This window comes from Gopherus evgoodei, chromosome 16, assembly GCF_007399415.2.
Source record: "Gopherus evgoodei ecotype Sinaloan lineage chromosome 16, rGopEvg1_v1.p, whole genome shotgun sequence".
Classification (NCBI taxonomy): domain Eukaryota; kingdom Metazoa; phylum Chordata; order Testudines; family Testudinidae; genus Gopherus; species Gopherus evgoodei.
The window spans coordinates 20,336,612-20,361,072 of record NC_044337.1 but is presented as its reverse complement, the minus strand read 5'-3'; positions in this window follow the sequence as shown (position 1 = coordinate 20,361,072).

The following is a 24,461-nucleotide window of genomic DNA, read 5'->3' as shown; positions in this document are numbered from 1 at the left end:
GAGGCCAGGGCTGCCAAGAGCGGGTTTGGGCCCCGGAGAAAAAATTTTTTCAGGCCCCTCAGTAAGGGCGGACTGGCTAACCAGGGCCAATGAAGCCAGGGAAGCCGGGCCCCCTTCCAGACCGCCGGGCCCTGGTAATTTGTACTGGCTTCTGACCCACTCTTGTCGGCCCTGCTGGAGGCTGAGAGACAGAGATGTTAAGATGAACATTTTCCCTACCAGCCTCTGCTTTTTGGATGTCCAGACCTGAGACTGATTTTCAGCAGTGCTAAGATCCAACAGCTCCAGCTGAAGTCATCGGGCTTTTTTCCTCCCCATTAATATAGTCTGTCTCAGAGTCACAAGCTGCCTGTCTTCACAGTCCAGGTTTAATTCCCGCTCATCTTGCCCACATCTCTGCTTCCTTTCCATGCTACTCCTTCACTCTGCCAAGACCTCTGGCCAACCGCTCCCTTTGCATCCTTCTCTACTCTTGCTTTTGCATTATCTTCTGTGGTGCCCCTTATTCCTGGAATAGCATCATGCTTCTTAGCCCTGGTGTACACTACGAGTTTAGGTCGAATTTAGCAGTGTTACATCGATTTAACCCTGCACCCGTCCACCTTGTCTGCCCAGCGATTTTCATGTACCATTGGTGAAGATAACCGGGCAGTAGGGCAACAGGGGGAGAATTTGGGAAGATTCACTGTAGACCAGGGGTTCTCAAACTGGGGGCCACGAGGTTATTACATGGGGGGTCATGAGCTGTCAGCCTCCACCCCAAACTCTGTTTTGCCTCCAGCATTTATAATGGTGTTAAAATACAAGAAAGTGTTTTTAATTTATAAGGGTGGGGGTTGCACTCAGCGGCTTGCTGTGTGAAAGGGGTCACCAGTGCAAAAGTTTGAGAACCACTGTGTGTAGACATAGCAGGAGTGAGCCAGGCTGATTGCACTGGGAAATACCCTTTTATTAGTGCATATGTCTCTCAAGAAAATAGTTCCCCACGAGTGAACTGGGCACTCTCAAATACAGCAACAGGCTCCTCCAAAAGAACGCACAGCAATAATACTTCAAAGCACCTTTCATCAGAGGGTCTCCATTCACTCCTCAGCCGTTCATTAATTCAGCCTCCCTGAACCCTATAAAGGAACAGCTCTTTTCCCCCTTTCATAGCTCTATTTGTTTAATCCATTTTGAAGATGCCCTCTGAATGCCATCTTGGCAAAATGAATTTGCACAATGAATCAGTGGCAGAACATGGATTTAACACCTGATGCCCCCCTCCATCTGCACTAGTTGGGATGTTCAGGGCGTTACGCACTTGCATTGGTGTTTCCAGTACTCCTATCTGTGTTTACGTTTTTCACACGCTTTGTAACGCCTAGGGGAGCACGCCCAGCATGGGGCTAGTGCTTACACGGGAAACACTTCGAGGCAGGGACAGTCTTTTTGTTCTGTGCTTATACAGCACCCAGCACAATGGGGTCTGTGTCCCCATGGGTGCAGCTCATAGGTGCTAATGGAACTCAAATAAATCATCATCATCACCATAAGCAGCAGCAGCAGCTAAATAATGATGATAATTAAGGATCACATTGGGGGCACTTATAGGGATGAAATAACATGAGATCTGATCCTCTCAGGTGGTTTTAACCCCTAAATGGTGCAAATATTCGTGATGAGACCAGATCTCACTTTATTTTGTCCTCATAAATGTCTCTCTGTAGCAAAACAGCCAGTGAGAAACACAAACCCAGATACCAAGATATTCAGGTTGATTCTAGCCTTCACCTCCAGGGAATACTCCCTCTGTGCTCCCTTTGTACTTCAGGTGTTTGAATGGTAGACATTTAGAGCCACGTGGTTGCTTTCAAATGTACAAAGCTGAATATGGTTTTCTTCCCATCAGCTATACCTGATGGAGATAAACCACAAGTCCTGGCTTTGGTGTGTCAGATTTTGAGGTCTTCTAGTGGATCTGGGGGGTCTCATAACATCATGCTATGGCACATCCTGCTTTTCAAGGCTTAGTCCAGTCACCTTTGCAGAGGGGCAGGACCCATTGCAAAATAAAGAGACTGGTAAGAAAGCCAGAACAAATCTCCTGGGATTGTAAAAGATGCATTTCCACAAGAGTTAAAATCTAAGGATCCTCTGATTCTCCCCCACCCAAAACTAATCAATAAGGTCATTTACTCTGCATTGGATAAATGTCAAATTTAGAGATAGCATTAATTTTCCTGAGATCAATAGAAATCAGGATATGCTCATATTTCTTTAGCATCATTATGGGGGAGCGTCAGTCAGGTCTCACTCTTACCTCTTGCCATTATTGCTCATGGTAGCGTCATTTTCAGTACTGGAGGTTTCAGCATCTCAGGATCCTGGAAGGAGGCTTTAGATTAGGGCTGAGCAAAAAAGTGAATTTATTTTTCTACCAGGAAAATTTGGAAAAAAAATATTTCCGACGAAACAAAAAACCCAAACAACCAGATTTTTTTTAAATGAAACTTTTCCAGTGGGGAAAAGGGGGGGAGGGAGGACCAAACCCAAACTAATATTTGGAACGGTTTAGTTTGAACTTTTTGTTTTGTTTTTGCTGAAAATTTTCAAATGAAATAAAACAAAACTTTAAATTTCATTTGAAAAGCCATTTGCCACTGAAAAAAATTGTCATGGGAAAATGTTCTTTCAAGCTTACTTTGCATTGACTGAAGTTTGTTTGTCCATTGGTGTAAAAGGGCACTGCTACTTGATCAGTAATACATAATTCAGCATGTACTTTGCATCTCCAAAAGCATTTAACAAACTTCAGACCGAGCTCACTGTTGGCAGAAGCCAACGCAACTTAGCTGAGGTCAGTGAAGTTGTGCTCAAGCCAGCAGTGAGTTTAGCTCATTAACTAATGAATCCAGATAGGCTGATATTGCTATTTCCACTTTACAGCTGAGGAAACTGAGGCAGGGAATGATGAAGTGTGTTACCCAAGACTACACAGTGGATCAGTGGCTGAGCCAGGGTTAGAACTGAGAGGTTCCTGATTCCCAGTGTTTTGCTCAGGAGGGATGTTAAGAGATGGTTCCAAGCTGCTAAATTCAGGTCCAGATATCCAAACATTCAACTACTAAAACAAGACACTTCACTGTACCTGCTTCTCCCCCTGGGTAGCGGATGAGTAAACAAACAAAACATGGCAGATGTTTGTCACACTAGTTAGAGCACTGCTGGAGGTTCTCGGATACTATGGGGATGAAGATAGTATAAGAACTTATAGAGACTAGAATAGAAAAGTTTGGGAGTATTTGGGTCTGATATTTTCAATCCATTATAGTTCAAACCATTAGAGAGTCGGGACTAATTCCAAAATTTCTGTCTAGACGCAGTTCGATTTCTCAGACCTGATGTTGTTTGGATCCTGGGTTTGGGTCCATTTGCTATCCGTAGGCCACACTTGCCTTTGTTCCTGGGTATCGGAACTGCAGAACAAATACCCTGCCAATGACTTTACAGAAGTTCTCCCTCCATGTATAAGTTTCTCCCCTTTGACTTCTCTACGTTCACGATCTTTATGCTACCAATGCCCTAAATATTTTCAAGAGGCTGCACTACCATGTGCATAAGACATATTCATTTAAAAAATGAAGTCCCTTCAAATGTGCGATACTTTATGGAAATTATTTGGTCAGAAGACATTCTAACATTGAGCCACCAGAGGGTGCTCCTGCCAAAAAGATGTTTCAGTCGAGGCTTCGCCTGCTCCGCCAACATAGATTAAAAACGGGGCTAAGTAGCGAGGAGGTTGCTGAACAGCAGTAAGCAGTTAAACATGGTTCGGGGGGATTGGGAGCACTGAGACCTTAATTTGCTCAGTCATTTTGGTGAACGTGCTGCAAAATTCTTGCAAGAGTCTTAATGTTCGTTAAACATAAAAGACAGAAGAAAGGAAAATTCTGCATGAAACATTGGAGGTTAAGGACAAAGGGGTTCCAGACCATCGTATCCAAGGCTTGGCAAAGTTCTTTAGAGAGTATCAGAGGGGGAGCCGTGTTAGTCTGGATCTGTAAAAGCAGCAAAGAGTCCTGTGGCACCTTATAGACTAACATGACATGCATCCAACGTATTGGGGATTCACCCACAAAAGCTCATGCTCCAATACATTTGTTAGTCTATAAGGTGCCACAGGACTCCCTGCTGTTCTTTAGAGAGTGGATATTAATTAAAGACCCTTGTTTATTAAACAGTCCTTTTTGGGGAAGAGATGAATACTGTTGTTGGATCTTTAACCCAGAGTCCCTTGTTTAAAGTTATTTCTTCTTTTGACAGATGGAGACGGACACAAGGGAGACGAGGGAATTGGGTAGCAGAGATGGGGGAATTCACCTTTTTGTTAGCTGTTCATGGGAATTGATGCAGGTAGGTTGATCACAAACTGGTGCATCTGAGCCCTGTCTTGCTTCCCTGATCTGGGAATCCATCTGACTGGCCTCCGTCTGATCCATCCCTTCATCACTGGCCCTCCTCAGGCAGGGGAGTGGCTGCCTCAACCCACAGTGCTGGTGCTGTGCAGTGTTGTTGATTCGGAGATCACGACAGAAGCCAAGAGAGAGGGAGGACAGGAGGAAGATAGTGGGGGGCAGGAAAGGAGCATACAAGGGAAGAAAAACATAGCAGGAACCTTATATCTTCCATTTCAGCATGCCAGAACCCTCGCTGGTCTAGTGTCCTCACCGTGCATGTTGAAGCATGGACAGCTCTGAGTCTCCTTCCAGTTCCTAGATCAAGGACAGAGTCTCTGGAGCAGAGTGGAGGCCTGTCAGAGAGCACTCCAGGTGCCTGTATCTTACCCTCCAGCTTCGCTTGTTATGAGCAATCCCCAAAATCATGGTGGACCACATGGACCATCTCCTCAGTATCACAGCCAGCCATCCAACATCACTTCTGCTGCCCCCATTTGGGTGCAGTCTGCTTGCTGCAGGATCCCTCCTAACCTGCAGATTTCAACTAGAGCATAGTGTTTGGGCCATATCAGTAGTCCTCTTTATTTATACAAACTCAACCCCTGTCTCTCTTTTCTATCAACATATATTGCTATCAGTTTATTCCCTTTTCCATGCATATAAGGCAAGGCTTAAGAAATCAACTTAGACTTGCAGGGGTTCTCAAACTGGGGGCTGTGACCCCTTAGGGGGTCATGAGGTTATTACATGGGGGTCTCGAGCTGTCAGCCTCCACCCCAACCCCCCCTTCACTTCCAGCATTTATAATAACGTTAAATATTTTAAAATGTGTTTTAATTTATATGTGGGGGGTTGCATTCAGAGGCTTGCTGTGTGAAAGGGGTCACTAGTACAAAAGTTTGAGAACCACTGTGCTAAACCCTGATTGTTACAACATCGCATACAGGTCACTTGCAGAGGGGTAATATTAGGAAGGTGAAAAGAGCTCTCCCCGGCTCTTGCTGGGAAAATTATTTTTAATCCTTGGCCCCTTTGGCAGGCTACATTTTGTGTACACAGGTGAAATCTGCACTGGCTACAGGCAGAATTCAACCTGCAGCTTAGGAAAATGCTATGCTGGCTGGTATAAGGAACTTTACCTAATACATTTCTGAGAGACAAGGTGGGTGAGGTGATCTCTTTTATTGGACTGGCTATGGAGCTTGAAAACTTCTCTCTTTCACCAGCAGAAGTTGATCCAATGCCAGTTATGACTTCACCAATCTTGTTTGTAAAGTGCAGCAGATCTTGAACCCAGTCCACAGCATTGCCAGGCAGCAACCACCACCCAAACACAATTGTAACTGTTGTGACTAAGTTCCTCCTCTACCATGGTGGGTCCTGCGCTTATTGGCAGATTTGGTCACCTCAATGATCTTCCCCACAGTCTGGATCAACTCCTCCTGTGTCTGATCAGGAGTTGAGAGGTTTGGGGGGAACCTGGGCCCACCCTCTACTCCAGGTTCCAGCCCAGGGCCCTGTGGATTGCAGCTGTCTACAGTGCCTCCTGTAACAGCTGCATGACAGCTACAACTCCCTGGGCTACTTCCCCATGGCCTCCTCCAAACACCTTCTTTATCCTCACCACAGGACCTTCCTCCTGGTGTCTGATACGCTTGTACTCCTTAGTCCTCCAGCAGCACACCCACACCCACACCCACACCCTCTCCCTCTCCCTCTCAGCTCCTTGCGCCTCTTGCTCCCAGCTCCTCGCACACACTTCCTCTCCTCTGGCTCCCCCTCGCCTGACTTGAGTGAGCTCCGTTTTAAACCCAGGTGCCCTGATTAGCCTGCCTTGATTGGCTGCAGGTGTTCTAATCAGCCTGTCTTCCTTAATTGGTTCTAGCAGGTTCCTGATTACTCCAGTGCAGCCCCTGCTCTGGTCACTCAGGGAACAGAAAACTACTCATCCAGTGACCAATATATTTGCCCTCTACCAGACTCCTGTACCCCACTGGCCTGGTCTGTCATGCCAGCTTGTGCTCCTCTACCCACAACTCGCTGTGTACATAGACCACAGGAAGTCCCACCTCCAGGGGTTTGACAGACAGCAGCCTCATGGTGCCTGATTTGCTCCCCACCTGGTATAAACCCAAGGGGCATTCCAGGAAGTGTCCTGGTAGCAATGCAGTTGAGTAACTAGTTGCCGTGATCACCCTGCAGTCCCTGTTCCTGAACTCCTGGGTCAAACTCTAGGACACCCATTCAGACCCTGATAATTGGTATCGACCCTCAGCCTGTTCTAGGGTGACTAGATGTCCCGATTTTATAGGTACAGTCCCGATATTTGGGGCTTTTTCTTATATAGGCACCTATTACCTCCTATACTCTTTCTTGATTTTTCATACTTGCTATCTCGTCACCCTAGCCTGACCCCCGACCTGTCTCCAGCTCTGCCATTCAGCTTGACCCTCAGTCTGACTATTGACCCTAGGGTGACCAGACAGCAAGTGTGAAAAATCGGGACAGGGGGTGGAGGGTAATAGGAGCCTATATAAGAAGACCCAAAAATCAAGACTGTCCCAATAAAAGCAGGACATCTGGTCACCCTAACTGACCCTGATACTGACTCCAAACCCTGCAGGTTATTCCTGCCTACTGAGCTTCTGCACTAGTCCCACCTACCTTGGCCCAGGATCCTGGCTTTGTCTCTCTCATATAGTGGGACTTAAATGGCTACAGCAATTACATAATAAAGTTCTGTTATTTAACATATTTCAGAGTCTCTTTGACTTTATTTACACACAGAACATTTGTATGGGAGAAAAAACATTTTAGCAGCCTCATTATACTCAAAGTCCTACAATAAAAGTGGTCCCCAAACAGGAAACAGCAGATCCAGTGGGCCAATTTATAAGACAAAAATTTCTCCAAATGTACTTATGTTTAATACCAGTGGTTGAATCCTGCAAACACGAGCACATGTACAACTTTACGGACAAGTAATATAGGTGAATTTAGTGCAATGACTTGCATAGGTAAATTTACTCCCATGGGAGAGCCAATACAAGATCTGTCCCTAAATGCTAAACCTCAGCTGCTAAGACTATGTCAGTGCTTGCACTACTAACCCAGTTTTTCAGGCATTTATAACTGGGCAGAGAATATTTACTCTGTCCTGAAACCTGACCTGTAGTTAGATCTGGTCTAAAACCCCAGATTCTGAACACCTCCAAATTCTGGGAAAGTTGGGATCCAGATACAAACATTGCAGCTTCGGTGCAGTTCTGCAAATAAGTAATAACTGTTTTATTTCAAACACTTCTATTCAGCCCCCACAAGCACTGTGGGATTGTACATCATAATAGAATAAAAAAAATCTGAAATTGATTTTAAAAAAAATCTATTTTTTTCAGTTATGCTGTGCTGTTGGGTTTTCCAAAGAAGCCTAAGGGAGTGAGAGGCCCCATGAATGTAGGTTGGAGTTAGGTGCCCAAATCCCTTAGACACCTTTGAAAATCCATCTGCAAGTGTAAGTATTATTTTATACAGAACCTACGATCTTAGGATCTCAAATGCTTTGCACATGGAGTAGGTAGTTATTATGCTCATTGCATATATAGGGATACAGACACAGAGATGTTAAATGATTTGCTATGAAGAGACAGGGAATAGAACCCAGGTCTCCTGAGTTGAGCTGTATGAAACATATGCAGTGTTACCCTGAACCCCAGGGTTTTGTTACACACTCAGAACTCAAAGCAGGCTCACTGGAAGGTGCATGGATCTTCACACCAAACCTGGGGCCGGTTTGAAAAGAAGTGAGCCTGAGTTTATGGTTTGGCACCCAAGTTGCTAGGCCTGATTGTGCACTTATACACCCAAAGGTTAGAGTGTCCAGCTCTGGGGTGCTGATTTGGCCCAATATGAAGACAAGTGCCATTTATGACTTTGAGTGAGGTGTTCAAACTGCCCATGCTTTCAGGGTGTTTGGATCCAGGTATATGCTCAGGCCTGTCCCTAACTGGAAATGACACATTCACAGTTTTACCACTTTTTGCCATAAAATCGGATTAAAAGTAACATTCTGGGCTGAGTTTTGATGTGGGATTTGTTGAATTTAACACTCAAAGCAAATGCCAGGGCTCAGGAAACCTTACATGGATGAAGACTGGCAGAAGTGACTGCACATACTCCTGTGAAGGGAAAACACTGCGTTTCACACAGCGCTAGACTTGACACTCCTGTACTTACCACTAGACATTTTGACCCCGATAGCTGGACACATGCCACAAGCATCTCTCTGGTGATTGAGGCTCTAAGTCCATGTTGATCCAAACAAAGAGAGAGATGTAGTGATAGATCAAGTCATCTTAATAACCAAACTGCCAAATCAAAAGAGAGAAAGCACCATACTGCTGAAACAGTTCATTATATGAGGTACTTCAGGCAGATTCCTGCTTGCAGATTGTCAATGTCCTTTCTGGTATAACATCCTCATTTTAAACACACGGCAATGGAAGGTTTACTCATCCGAGCTTAACTTATTTTCTTGCAATTGTTCACAGCTGATCAACTCTTAAGATGCAACATTTTTGTTAGCGAGAGCTTGGAGAAGACAAAACCCCCAAAGACCTCATCAATCATCCCCCCCAGCTCAAGATACAATTAGCAAGTTCTGTTATCTTAGGACTGACACTTGTAGCTCAGAGCAAATCACAGCATACCTAATATTATAATACTGCATGTCAAAAAGGGAAAACCTGAATTGCATTAGCATTGCATTAGGGTCCCTTGACTTTTTATATCGGCGCTTGTGAGTTATTCATGAATTCACTTATTTACAAGGACACCCCTTTCTGCATTCAGTTGCCATGGTTGCTTTAACTCCTGTGTCCTATTAATTCTGGATGTTATGAAATAAATATAGATCAAACAATCATTGTGCGCTTGGTGGTTCTTTCTTTATTTATTTTTACTATTCTTATTTTACCCGTTTGATTCCTGTCGTCCTGGCCAGGAAGCTTATATTGCTAAGCATCTCACTGACAGTCTAAAGCATTATCCAGCTAGTGCCAGGGGGAAGCTGGGGCCTGGGGCAAGGTTTTACAACTAGACATGGGTTCAGCAAAGCACATGCTTAACTTTAAGCTCCTGAGTGCTCACATGCTTAAAGCTATGCACAACCTTAAATAACTGGCTGTATCTGGGCTTTAAGCACGTGCTAAACTTTAAGCGGACAATGGGATTTAAGCACAATGAGACTTTACAGTATACAACTAATACAGCCCCTATGAAGAATAGCAGTCCCTGACCTTTCCATGGCACCTTTCATCCTAAAGCATGTCAAAGCCTTTTATTTCTAAACTCTTCTCAGGAACTGTTTTACCTACCATTGAAATAAAACCTTTGCTGTGGTGAAATCTGGCAGCTGCTTAACAGTGCACATCAACACTACACATTAGTTAAAGCAGCAAGCAGCAAATCCTCTTGAAACTGCAGCATTGTATAGGGAGACAGAAGATTAAAGCATCACAATATTTGCCTTGAATGCCAAGGTATGCACCTCTCTGCTCCTTCAGAAAGCACTGTGGAATCAGTGGTTATAGATCTCATCCAAAAGACACCAGATTCAGCAGCACAGAGCCACCTAACATCCGGCTGGGACACTGGTTGAACCTGAAGGCCCAGATTCAGCAAGGTACTTAAGGAGACGCTAACTGTAATTCTGTGAGCAGTCCCATTGACTTTAATAGGTCTATTAATGAGTTAAAGTTAGGCACATGGTGAACTGGGATCTGTTTCACTAGGGAAATGGCCACTCACTAAACATCACCATCATTTTCTGGTGAAAGCACCAGAGTATGTGCTCTTTGGAGGGTTCCCATCCACATATTGTCCCAGCGCAAACCCTGCTTAGCATGTAAAAGCAGAGAGGAAACTTCTGGCTGCTGTTCCCCCCTCTGGACAGAGGAGCTAACCCACTGACAGCAGAGAGAAGCACAGTTCACTGGCTCATCTGAAACATCCTCAGGGATCATTCCCCATAAAGGGAAAGCTCAGGGATAAATCCATCTCGGGTCTCTCAGAGTGGGAAGATGGGCTTTTTATCCTTGGCAGGCTCCTTGAGTATATGCCTCGGTTGCTCCACATCAACAGAAGGGCCCTGCATGTCCAGATCACACAGACTCAGCACCTTTATGGACATCCGATAAAACTCCTCAAGCCAGACATGAATGAAATGAAAACTGAAGCTGAAATCTATGAGGTACTTCAAATCAAGTTCCAGTCCATTGACTCCATTGGCCAACCCAGGCACAGACTAGTCCATCATGCTCAACACATGAAGGTCAATAATGAAGCCAGCCAGCCACTCCAAACTGATAAATAATCTTTGTGGTCTTCATCATTCTGGGAATAAGCCTATGTCTGACCAAGTATTTATTTGATTGCACTTCACGCCTTCGAAAAGGAAGAGTAGATGCCCAGAGTGGGGAGTTTTCTTGGTGCTGGGCCTCAGAAGGGAGTGAGCTGAAAGTATTTTGTAATAGAATTCCACAAGAAAATTAAATCAATTACTGAGTCTAATAAAGCTTTCAAGGTTTTTAATTAAACTAAGTTTTAATTAAAGCAGCAAGAGCTTGTGCTCGTTTGATGTTCTGCATCAGGCTCAGGAGGCTCGTGATTCCTTTTTGTAATTTACATGGGGCTGGATCAATCAGGGAGTCACAAAAATGTGAGGAGTTTGTCAATTTTACAGGATGAAATACTGTATGTCAATCCTGGGCCACTAACAATTCATTGTTGAAAGAGCAGTATAGATTGAGGTGACCTTTGCTGCCCTCAACAAGCCAAGACAAAACTCATCAGTCTAGGCAGTTACCAAGTAAAATTCATGTCTCAAGCAAAATACCTGAATTCAAATGATGTGGCTTGTTTTATGGAAGACGTTTAGGTAACAGAGTGATAGGTGCCTTGAAACTACCACTGGCTGAGGAAAGATGGTCTTGTGTAAGCTATTGGACTCAGACTCAGGGAATCTGGATTCAATTCACTCTCTGTGTGACCTTGGGAAAGCTGCTTACTTTCTCTGGACCTCAGTTCTCCATCTGTAAAATGAGGATAATAATTATTCCTCTTCTCCGTCCTTTGTCTGTCTCGTCTATTTAAATTGTAAGCTCTTCGGGACAAGGACTGTCTCTTATTATGTGTATGTGCAGCGCCTCGCTCAAAGGAGTCCTGAACACAGTTGGTGCCTTTAAACACTACTGGAACAATAAAATAATAACAATAATAATAAATAAATTATTAATATAATGATGATAGAGAGATACATGAATCCCATTCTTGGCCAGAACATAACATTGTTGAGTTGCTAGTTCCTATCCTCTTTACCATTTATCTCCAGAGTTGGTGCTCTGTTCGAGATACAATGTGCCCAGTGAGAGAAGGAATAGGAGCTCCAAGGAGTATGTTGTCAAACACTTTCTCTGTTACCTGTTGATCTGACTTGGCATAGGCCACCCCTGCATAGCCTTTGAACTAAAACCCCAGCAGAATTCGTGTGCCTCTGATATACTGCACTTTATTATTAAAAAGCCCTGTTCTGAGAACTGAGCCTGTTAAGGGTAAATGAAAGATAAATCCTAAGGACATATTTATAGAGAGAGGAGTACATTAACGGCACAGATCTATGGTTCATATGTTGCTTATATATGGCAGAGCCTAAACCAACCCCACTCCTGAATCTGGGCACCCTTTAACTTTGCAGGGGAGGGAGGATGTATTTCAAAATCTGTCCCCAGAATGTTCTGGCCTAGGCTCATCTCTGTTGAGCATGCTGGTCGAACTGGAGATATCCTTCCCCTGCCGGGAAATGTCCAGCTCCTCAGGGTCACAGTTACATTTTTTCTCTTGGCTTCTCTGTTGGGCTCTCCAGCCCTGTTCCCTGGAGCCTGGGAAATCCTGACTCCCTCTCCATTTGCTTGTTTCCTCACGGGAAGGAACGCCTGCTTCGTTGTTTCTCTGAAGAGATTCTGATGGCTCAACTGTGAGAGAAAATCCAATCATTTGCAGCCCAGCTGCAGACAGGAAGCATACTTCCCTCATATGCGGCGCACCCGTAAGATTGCCATTGTTTTCTTCAGCTGGACTCGAGATGCATCCGAGGTCACTGGCTAGATTAAAATGTCCCACAGCATCTGTAGCAGAGCAGATCATGGGACGGGACAAAGCCTTGGATATCCTTGATTATTAAAGTCTTAAAATAAGTCGGCTGTCTAACCATCTCAATATGTGTCTGCTGGGTAGTACCTATGATTACATATCAACCTCTCCTCCTTTCTGTGCCTGCTCTCACTGCCATATTTCACAACAAGCAAGAAATAACAAGAGGCCATTCTTCCCAGGGAGCGTGGAGGTAATTTGGGAGTATGAGTTGCTAGGAGAAGAAGTTTTGAAACGGTGTTCTGTTCTGCAAGAGGAAAGTAATACAGAAAACTGGGAAACCTGATGGTTCCATTTAATGTTACATTATCTGTTGTCTAATATATTGTCATATGTGCTTAATTACTCATCCATTCTGTGTTGCAACTGGTAATATTGCTGCCTGCTGTTAGATAAAACTACTCAGCTGGGAAGAAGTGTTGTCAGGACTCTGGGATTCTACTCTCAACTCCATCGTTAACTTGCTGAGTTTGCTTCAGGCAAGCCACTCAACCTGTCCATGCCTCAGCTTACTCCTCAGTAACACAAAGATAATATCTTTTGTCTTATGAAGGTATTGTGGGGTGTTGATTAGTTAGGAATAAATTCATTCCTCAAATACACACCCATAACTTCCACTGAAGCCAATAGAGACACAAGGTGGGTGAGGTAATATCTTTTATTGGACCATCTTCTGTTGGTGAGAGACGCAAGCTTTGGGAGAGGTACACCCAGACCCGAAGAAGAGCTCCATGTGGCTCGATAGCTGGCCTCAAACCAACAGAGATCCCACCTTGTCTCTCTAATATCCCGGGACTGACACATCTACAACTACCCTGCATGCATTGAAGCTAATAGACATTCAGCAGCTCTGAAAAACAACCCCCCAAAAGTGCCATAGGAGTGTTATTTTTTTCTCTTTCGTTAAACATTTGGGGTTAGATCCTTAGTGGGTGTAAATCAGCATAGTTCCATTGAAGTCAATGGAGCTTCACCAATTTATCCCAGCCAAAGATCTAGTTCAATAAGTAGAACTGATCCAAATATTTGTTCCTAGCAACTTGTCTGTCACATTTGGCCCATTTTCCCTGTTATCAGGGTGGTGACAGACCACTCACTATTTTCCCGAATTTGTGCTTCAATCATGTTTGCAACGTTGGCAAAGAGATTTTTATACAAACAAAAAAAGGAAGGCCCTCACATGTGAACATCTGGTAAGTGGCCCCAGAATATTCTGTCTCTATTTTAGTCTTGTTTTGTGTACAATATGCACAAAACATGCTTTATTTCTTAAGGAGATAAGAATCTTTATGTAACCTATTTTGCCTTAACACTAAGTCCTTTGTCAGGATTAAAGAATCCTAAAACATCTGTACAGGGTTGGGTGGCAGATGTATGGAAAAAGCTGCCTAAAATAACACAGAATATTAACCTACTAAATGAGGTATTTAAAAATAATAATAAAATAACCATCTTGCGTCTTTCGCTACAGCCTATTCCTGACACATCTACAATAATACAGTAAAAATCATGATCATTTGCACTCACATCTGAAGATCTCAAAGTGCTCTTACAAAACGAAGTGTTAGCCCCATTTTACAACCAGTGAAACTGAAGCAGAAAGGTTAAGGGTCAGAATCTGGTGCCATTACTCTGGTTTAGCAGCATTGTACTGCATGAGTAGTCCCTCCCCCCCATAAGAATCTGGCCCTAAGTAACATGGAAGAACTGTCTGCAACTAAGACCTGGGGGTTTAGGAGCCAGTTCTGTGGTCTGACTACTAGCCAATCCTGCTTCCCAGACAATGGGCTAACTTCAGAGCTGGCATGAATGCAGCTTCATTGAAGTCACTGGAGTTCCTTCCAGCTGCTTATACCAAGTCAGAATTTTGCCCATTATCTGAAACTAGAGGGTTTTGTACAATACATTTCTCTGTATGACATTAGGTCGACAGAAACAATTGACATACAATGGGGTTGAAGGCTCAGAGGCCATTGCAGTTTGAAGACATATTAAAAATAGAGATGGACTCCATCCAAACCCCATATTAGGACCACCCCAGATTCTGGAAAAGGTTCGATCCAGATCAGAGGCCCATTTCCAGGAGCGGCGCGAGGGATTTTGGTGCCCTAGGTGCAGGGCCAGCTCGCCAGTCCCGCGGCTCCGGTGGACATCCCGTGGGCGTTCCTGTGAACGGTTCCCTGGTTCCGTGGCTCTGGTGGACCTCCCACAGGCGTTCCTGCGGACGGTCCACTGGATCCGTGGCTCCGGTCCACCAGAGCAATCTGCCGCCCTCCCAAATCCTGGCGCCCTAGGCGACTGCCTAGGTCACCTAAATGGAAGCGCCGGCCCTGCCCATTTCTGATTAGCTTGCTCTGAGTGCAGCAAAACACCACCATTTCCTCTGAATCCATCCGGCTTGTATAAAAGAAGGTGAAACCTAACAAGGTCCATTAGGGAGGTTCTCCTATGCTGCTGTGATATGGAGAATGGATTGGTTTTAGGAAACCCCATGCTGAGCAGAGCTTTCCTGAGACCAGACAGCCTAGCCAGACTTAATATGGATGCGGTGTGGTGAGGCCAATGGCAAGGAAGGGAGGGTTTGTTTTGTCAGCCTTGCTTCATTTCCATGCTGGCCATAGCGGTGGTTCTTTTCTCAGACTGGGTCAATAATTAATACTAGGCCAGATCCTCAAAGCCATGCTTTCTGCAGGAGAGCACCCTCAGGAGATACTTTGTTCCATAACCCTGTATTCCTGGTTTCCCTTTATTTGGATGCTATTATTTAACTGTATTCACTGTATTCACCAGCACCTAAAGACCCCAGCTAGCCTCCATGTGTCCTTGCACATAGTGAGACAGTGACTGCCCCAGAGAACTTGCATTCTATATAGACAAGACGGAAGAAAGCAGGGAGAAAACCCTTACTATTGGCCCCTGTTGGGAACTGAGGGATGGAGAAATTAAGTGACTTCCCCAGCACATAAAGGCAGAGCTAGGAATTGAGTCCTGATCACCAGAATCCCAGTGCAGTGCTTTACCCACAAGACCCCCCTTCCTCTCACTCTAATAGAAGGAAGGACGTGCCTTCATGTAAGCTTAATTGCAAGTTCTTCTGAAGGAGTCACGTGCTTTTGCAGCCGTCCATCAGGAGATTTAGTGGAACTGGTTTAAGAAGCAATGCATAACACCTCTAGACAGCAGCAACTTCATTTAAATTTATTCAATACTACTTAAAAATCAGTCCTTTGTATTAAAGGGATTGATTGACGGGGGCTTCTGATGTGTAGTAGGTTTGTGTAAATTGGAAGAATTAAGAAATTTTCCTTTAACCTAATTATTCTCAAAATGTAAAGTACTGGGCCCAGGATATTTCTCTCTTATTGTAAGATAAGAAGTTGAGAGGATTCTTGGAATGGCAGACATTGTGCAAAGTATATATTGAAGGAGTTATATTAACTGGTTGTGCAATTCACTTCATTTGGAGCGCATCCGGTTACTCATTTGAAACATACAGACTCCTTAATAACAATAATACTTTGCACTTATAAAGAACTTTTCATCCAAGGAATTCAAAGTACTTTTACAAACAAGGTCACAAAGTTAATCAGTCCCAAAATTGGGACTATGCAACCCAGGAGTCCTGACTTCCAGTCCCCTGCTCTTGTTATCAGCCCATATTGCTTCCCAGTTTAGGGATATTAATATTTTACATTTTAAATGTGAGGCACTGCACAATATCAACACCTGCAGCTGTGGTGTCCCTTTTCTGATCAGAGTTTTGTCTCTGTCTCTCTGAGCCAAGGAGAAACCTCTCAGATATTTGGTCTCTGGTCTTTCTCTCAAAGTGCTCTTACATCTACTCTGTAATAATACCTAGCTCTTTTCATGTCTAGATCTCACAAAGGAAGGTACAATTGTCCCCATTGTACAGATGGGGAAACAGGCTGAAGTGTGATGTTACCAAGTCATCAGTAAAGCCAGACCTAGAATTGAGTCCTCCTGTACCCTGTCCATTGGACCACACTAGCACTCTAGAGACTTCAGTAACATTCATTAGCTTATCTTGTTTCTCAAAGTAAAATTTCTTGCCTGGAGAAAATGCTGGGTCTGAAAGACTCCTACTTTCTCCTACAGGAAAATCTCACCTTCCCCACTACCAAAAATATAGCATCTCTGCATGCTGGAATGGCCACAGAGTTATAAATAGAATGCATCAGTCCTCTGCTCTGCAATAGCGGGTTGGATTTCCCGTGATAGTTTGCACATTGAAGAAGATGTGATGTCTTTACTGCTTGACTCATTGGTTGGCCCTGGAAAGTCAGGGAACACCTGGGACAGACCTGTAATGTGTTGCAACTGATGTATAACAAGAGTTAAATTTTTCAAGCTGGAAAGCACTGCATAAATGCTGAACAGTATTAACTATGATTGTTAAACCTAGGAGTTAAGGTTATCTTGATGGGATCCACATATAACTTATACTGTAATGTTTATGGTCTCAGTTCTGCTGTATTCGCTTATTTTGTAGACGACACTCACTTGTTAATGGCTCATGTAAGGAAATAACTTCTATTGATGACAATGCTGTTTGTCTTTCATTTTAAAAAAGACTAAAAAGCATATTTTAAAAAGTGTATTTTCTTAAAAGGAAGTAGTCTTGCTTTTTTAATACTCACAAGCTCTCTGGAGAATGGCGGGGGTGAGAGGGAATATTACCTACCTCACAGAGATGTTCTGCAACCTTGAGGAAGTCATTGAACTGCTAAGTGCCTCAATTTCCCTTTCTATAACATGATACCTATCTATCTCATGGTGTGTTGCAAGGCTAGATTAATTAAAGTTTTTAAATGCTTTGAGATCCTCATGTAGAAAGTGCTGAGGAAGGGGAAATGCTGTTATTGTTCTATCCCTTTTGTTCTAGTGAACATATGTACACATGCTGACACAGTTATTGTGGACAATTAGAAGAAAAGTCTCTCTCCCCCACCACCATGTTCTCTTGTGCCCCTTTTGTGCCATCCCAGTGCAAGGCAGGATCTAGCACCAACACATCCACCTAGGTCTCGTGTAGACTGAGGATTTCGACCGTCCATGACAAGGCCACTGGCCTAGCTGCCCCCAGTGCCAGCCACTAGTATAGTTAGAGTAAAACAGTATGAACTGCAATTTGCATGAATGGAGCTTAGCCCTGCTGGAAACTAGGGTAAACGTCACCAAATAGTGACTTCTAGCAGCACGGTCTGTTTACTCTAGGGTTTGCCCCATTGCAGCTGACCGAGTGGCTGGCCACCAACAGCTGCAATTGGGTCAAATCTCCTGAGTAGACAAGGATTTAAATTTATCAGGTTTGGGTTTTTTTGCCGCCATCAGGATTCTATGCCCATAAACTCCCCACTAGTCCCAAATTTTACCCTCAGAGAGGCCACAACTGAGCATCTGATTTTGGCTTCACTGTGCCAAGGGACTGGACTGTGGTGTAAAATTTCAGAGGCCAAAAATTAAAAAACAAACAATCCAATGTCAGGTTGGTAACCAGTAGCGAGTAAAAGATTCAAGATAGCCCCATCTCTCAGTTCCAATTGCACACATGGAGTATTCATGGACAGCCACATGTTGCTGTATGTTTGTTTGGTCTGAGAGAGAACCGGCCAGGCTAGGTCCCAATCTCATAGAGGTTTGGGAGAACACAGAGAGCTGGAGGGGAGAAGATGAGAGGAGCAGGGATTGGAGACCTAATCAGAGAGACTGAAGAGAAAGATGATCTTGCTGACATCCACCTGCCCATAAGAAGGACCTTTGCTGCCACCAGAACTGGAGCTGCCTGGCCAGAATATTGCCTTTGGCCCGAGAGAATAAGAATGCAGGTTCCAGACCCCCATGTTTTAGGGCATCTGTCTCGGAAGGTTGCTGCCAGCTGCCCACTCCTGACACCCTCTCTGCTAACCAGATATATCTACGCGCTATTTGTTAGCTTTTACAGCTCGGCACAGGTGGATGGATGGATGGAGGGAGAGAACTTGCAGTGATTGTTTTCCCTACGCTTTTGCCAATTCCCCGATCAAGTCTGACTCAGAAGAAAGGCCGGGGGAGCTTCTCTACTTCATCCAGAAATAATGCACATTGCCTCGGCCAGTTAGAGCACGTTAGCAACCTCTTGAACTCTCCTTCCCAGCCTCGCCCTTAGGAATCTGTACAGGCTCAGCAGCCCTGAGACAGCCAATTCCCTCTCTTCCACCCAGCCATGGCCATTAGTGTGATTACTAGAGGTCGTGAAGTTCAAACGAAAATGTCAATTTTCATTTGGAAGAATGGTCCCATTTTAGGAGTGAAAGGTTTGTGGGTTTTTTTTTAAAGAGACCCCTGACTGTGCAATCATTGCTCCCGAAAGGCTTGCAAATTCTAGGCTGACGAGAAAGGTGCCAATAGCTGCTCGAGCCAATAAAAAGATTAACAAGGGTCACTGTTGCTTTGCTCTTTCTCTGTACTCTAAAGCTCTGGGGCCTATTTTGAAGATATTAACCATTGCTTTTCCCCTCTGAATGTTCATCACTGGGCTTTGCGTGTTTATGGATTTATTGACAAGTCTTTGCCATTCATCTTACCAGTAGAATGCCGGCCCTTGGGTCACTTAGGACTACTGCTCTAGTTCATACATGAGAATTTGTCTGGATGAGTTAAAACACAGAGAGAAAATAGGTAAGAGATAGAGGTGAAGGACAGATTATAATCATCTAGCTATTATCTCAAATTTTTTATTATCTCCCTATCTAGTTACCTATAGACTGAACAAGTTTAAGCAACATTCCACACTCCAGAATTCAGGGCTGTCCACATCTGGGGTGAGATGCCCCACTGAAATCAATGGGAGTTTTGCTATTGACTTCAATGCAGCCACCCCTATTGGATACAGGGTCCAACTGCAAGATTCAGATCTGGATCGGAATTTGGATTTCTGAGAGTTGAAAGAGGTCAGGGGATTTGTTCCATTCTGAAGTTTGGGATCAGCCCATTTCTAACAAACCTCCGATAAAGAGCTAGATAGAGAAATGTACTTGGGGATAGACAGAGACAGAAAGACACTGAGTTTCCATAGATGTAATTAATAAGACCAAGATTTTCCAAAGACACTACTAATTTAGGGGGGGTTGTTTTTGGGGTCCCAATCTGAGACCTCAGAAGGGCCTGATTTGCAAAGGGCAGATGCAGGTGTTATTTGCTCACTTTAGAAAACCTTGGCCTACATTACTAGCACTAGTGGGTGAGATTTTCCAAAGCCCCTTAGGCCTGGGACTTGTGCTCTAACTGTCTCAGATGCTTTTAACTAGTGGTTCTCAACCTTTCCAGATGACTGTTCCCCTTTCAAGAGTCTGATTTGTCTTGTGTATCCCCAGTTCCACCTCGCTTAAAAACTACTTGCTTACAAAATCAGACATAAAAATACAAAAGTGTCACAGCTCATAGTAAGCCATTTTTCAGTAACATTCTCATTTTTACCATATAATTATAAAATAAATCAATTGGAAAATAAATATTGTACTTACATTTCGGTGTGTAGTACATAGAGCAGTATAAACAAGTCATTGTTGATATGAAATTTTAGTTTGTACTGACTTCACTGGTGCTCTTTATGTAGTCTGTTGTAATACTAGGCAAATCTCTAGATGAGTTGATGGTACCCCCAGGGTTACGCGTACCCCTGGCTGAGAAGCACCACTTTTAACATTTTTTGAAATTCCACCTGAGCTGGAGGGAATTTCATGACATTCAATTTCAAGGAGCTTTAATGTTTGTACAGATAATAAACAAAAGTTGCCAAAAACAACAGACCAGCCCCGATTTCCTTCTCCTCTTTTGTTTTACTTGCTCTGCAACTAGCTTCTCTTTTCCACAAACTTTATGGTTGCTTCACCTGTTTTGAAATGTAACTTCAAGTACTTTGTGAAACAGATCAATAGGTTATCTGGTTTTGCTATGACTTCTGTACACACTACCACACTCTACTTCCCTGCAGCTTCCTAGAGTGCATCGGTGCATCCCAGTGGTCCTAGGCTTCCTGCAGCAGGTGTGTACCGTAAGTGTGCTGGAAGTCAGTTTGCCTGCTTGCATATGTGAAGCACCCAAAGCCCATGGAAATCTGATGAATTTCACTTTTTTAAAAATCCCAGCCTAAGCATTTCACTGGATCAGGGACTAAAGACTGAACCTAGAGAAAATCTTCCCCAACGCACTTCACCACCGTGCTGCTCATTTCCACCCTTGGAACACTGGCCCTGCTTGGGAATAGCAGGAAGCTGGAAGTACATTTGGGAACATCCTGCCCCTGGATAAGCAATGCTACCAAATCTGGTATTCTGCTATCATGCTGTGTTTTGGTTTGTTTCCCCTATGTCATGTTAAATAATTAAGTCTGTTCTATCTTTTCTCTACTGCTATCAATGTGGGACTTAATGAAGTGGTTTAATTAGAAGCTGGCAGTTTTAATTAAGTATCAGAGGGTAGCCGTGTTAGTCTGGATCTGTCAAAGCAGCAAAGAATCCTGTGGCACCTTATAGACTAACAGACGTTCTGGAGCATGAGCTTTCGTGGGTGAATACCCACTTCCTCAGATGCATGTGAGGAAGTGGGTATTCACCCACGAAAGCTCATGCTCCAAAACGTCTGTTAGTCTATAAGGTGCCACAGGATTCTTTGCTGCTTTGACAGTTTTAATTAAGTTTGGGCTGGTAGGGGTGATTTAGAACCTATACTTTCTTTTAAGTCCATGGGGGAGTGAAGTGAGTTATAGGAGAGGGACAAAGGTACTTTGATCTGCCCATTTCCACTTCAACTGCCTTAGCAAAGTAAGAGAACAGAACAGCCTCAGATCAAACGTGTCATCCATTATCTTCACGTCTCATTCCGTCTGCACGCAAAAGGACTTGAAAGAAACCTTTGCTAAGTAGGGCTGCTGCCTTTTGCTCTGTTTGACCAAGGAACTGGTCAATTGGATCAGGCCAATATTATTGACACTTTCCTGATCAACTAGACAACATTAGATCCTGAGAGATTTAACTGTTCTGTGTGAAGTTCATATCGTGGCAATAAGTAGGGCTGGGGACTTAGCAGGAAGCTGGACGTTTGGGCACCTTTCATTCACAAATGCGGTGAGAAGAGGGATCTGTATTTTGCCCACACTGTCTACAGTGGAATTGTCCAGAGTATAAATGAACAGACCGTTATAAAGGAAAATGAGTGGAATTGGCACAGGGTTGGGAACCAGGAAGCTACGAGTTCTAATTCGAGCTCTGTCACTAAGTGAGCTGGTGATGTTACAGCAGCGCTCTGCCTCACTTTACTCTAATACTTACCCCCTACTTCTTGGGGTGGTGTCAGCGATGCTTTATTAAGATCTCTACAGAGCTTTGAACATGTAAAGCCCTACAGAGGTGCTAAATATTAACTCAGCCTCAGGAGTGCTGGAATTTATGTTTAATTCATCTTCGAAGACTTGATCGTCATTCGTCGTGGATATTGGACCTGATTCTGATCTCCCCACACCGATGAAAATAAGGAGTAATTCCAATTAAGTCAACAGAGTTACACTGGGGTAAGAGGAGATTCAAGCCTTCAGTGCACTAGGGATCAGAGCCTGTACTACTTACCCTGGTAAAATTCCCATCAAAGGCCACATCATTCATCTGTTTGCATGAGGTCTTACCACTGTGCGTTAGACACTGTGGCTAAAGTCAGATCTGTTCAGTCCCTATTTTCTTAGATACCTGCTGCACAAATGTGCAGTGAAATTCATTCCTCTTGGGGGAATGGTTAGATAATTACAAAAATACCCTGTTAAAGATCTTTCATCTTTATAGCAGGATCAGGAGTATGTGCAGTACACAGCAGCACTTGTGTTTGCTCTGTGTGGTCATTTCTGCTTCAACACATTTGCGTGCTTAACATTTCAACAGCTATGAGTGAAAAACATGCATTTTCTGTTGTCTCTAATCCTCATGGTGATATGCCATAAAAATCTGGGGCCAGACCGCCAACCCTTTATAAAAACACCCCCCACCACCACAGTTCATGGCTAGGGGAGATTTTTGGATCAAGAGATTTGGTTCAGCTCATTATAAGAACAGATTAGAGTCGTTGTTTTCTGGGCCTATGTCTAGATGATTCAGCTGAACCTACCTCCCTGGCAAACCCTCTGCTTCAGAAGACATTAGGAGTCCTACCCATGCAATACGACAATCCCAGTCAGCAGTGATGATGATAACATGATTAATGTGAGCAAAGGGCAAATTGCCAGGGGGCAGTTAATTGTAAACAGAGGCTGCCCCAGGCTTAATCCCGATATCTGAGACTGTTTGGTCTAAATTCATTTGTTAAGGTGCAATCTACATTATGCAGTCCAAGAAACTCCATTCTAAGAAACCAGGCTTGCAACCTCAAGACAACAGTCTTCACGGAAGACTTCTGGTGAACCCTGGTTACAGTCCAATTGGAAATGCCGTGAGAAAATCTTTGCCTAGCTACTTCTGGTGCAAACATAAGGGATAAAAAGTCTTGAAAACTTTTTAAAACATCCTGAAAGACCCGGTGCACTTTTGCCCAATCCTAGTTATTAGTTCTTCTAAATGCATACAGTGAAATCTTGCACTTCATAAATTTGGGGTGGCCATGCTAGGCCAAATGGGGAAGGGGTGTGGAGCAGTAATGATTGTACTGCACAGCACTAGAACCATCCATGCATGCGGAGGGCCCCATACTGAGCAGAGAAGAAAGAATCTAGGGGCTGTGGTACCCCAGAAAATGTGATAAACAAGTAGGTCTCCATCCTAATATTCATTTGAGTGCTAGTTCTGAATCAGAGCTAGGGGATTGAAGAGGGTCTCTCTGCTCCATAGTCAGTGACAGGACAAGGTCAGAAATGAGGATTCATAGCAATGCCAGCAACCATCTCCATCAGCACAGGTTTGGTTTCAGAAGCTTTCTTGGTTATGGACATACTATGAGGATGGAAGACCAACACATTTTGAAGTACGTTTGCCAAAGGATGCCACTACAAGGCCAGCGATCAGGTGGGCATGAAAAGCTTCGGTGGCGAGATAAGATCACCAGTGATGGATATAACCTGAATATTAAGCCAGAGCACCTCACTGGTATAGCTAAAGATGGATCCAGGTGGCCCTCTATGTACAAGAAGACCAGGTCCCTTTAGGATTTTTCATGATGATGATGAGCTCCATGCCACACACAGGCAATTCAGGGAGAGTAGGATTTGCCTCTAGAAAAAGGATCCCACTTCAGGACCCTTATTCTGGTTAAACTTAGTCAATACCAATAACTAACACCAGTGTTCAGAACAAGTATTGGAAAGTGAAGGCTACAGACTGATTTGGGAACTGCATCTGCCATGCAAACCCATGCACTGGGCTGTCTAAAAGATATATTGCTTTTTAATCATGTAAATATGTAAATATGACAGAGGCACCATTAATCCTAGTTGCATCAATGTGATACCACTCTTAAGAACAGATGTAATAAGATATTATAAATATGCAAAGTAATAGTACATTAACCTGGCTAACACCAATAAATTGCAGTGCTTAGCACAGAGTGGAAAATCCTCCATGGAATGGCCTGCATCACTTTCCTGCTAAGTGTAGTCAGGAATCCTATCTAATGTGACAATTCAGCTGCTGCCAGCCATGTACCCCCTGTGTTTTGTAGGGTCATGACATTGCTCCCTATTTACTGTGCACGGTGGAAAGTAGGTTTTGCTCCATGGCCATGTAGAGGATTCAGGAAGTTAGGTGCCCAATTCCCATTGTTTTTCAGTGGGAGTTAGGAGCA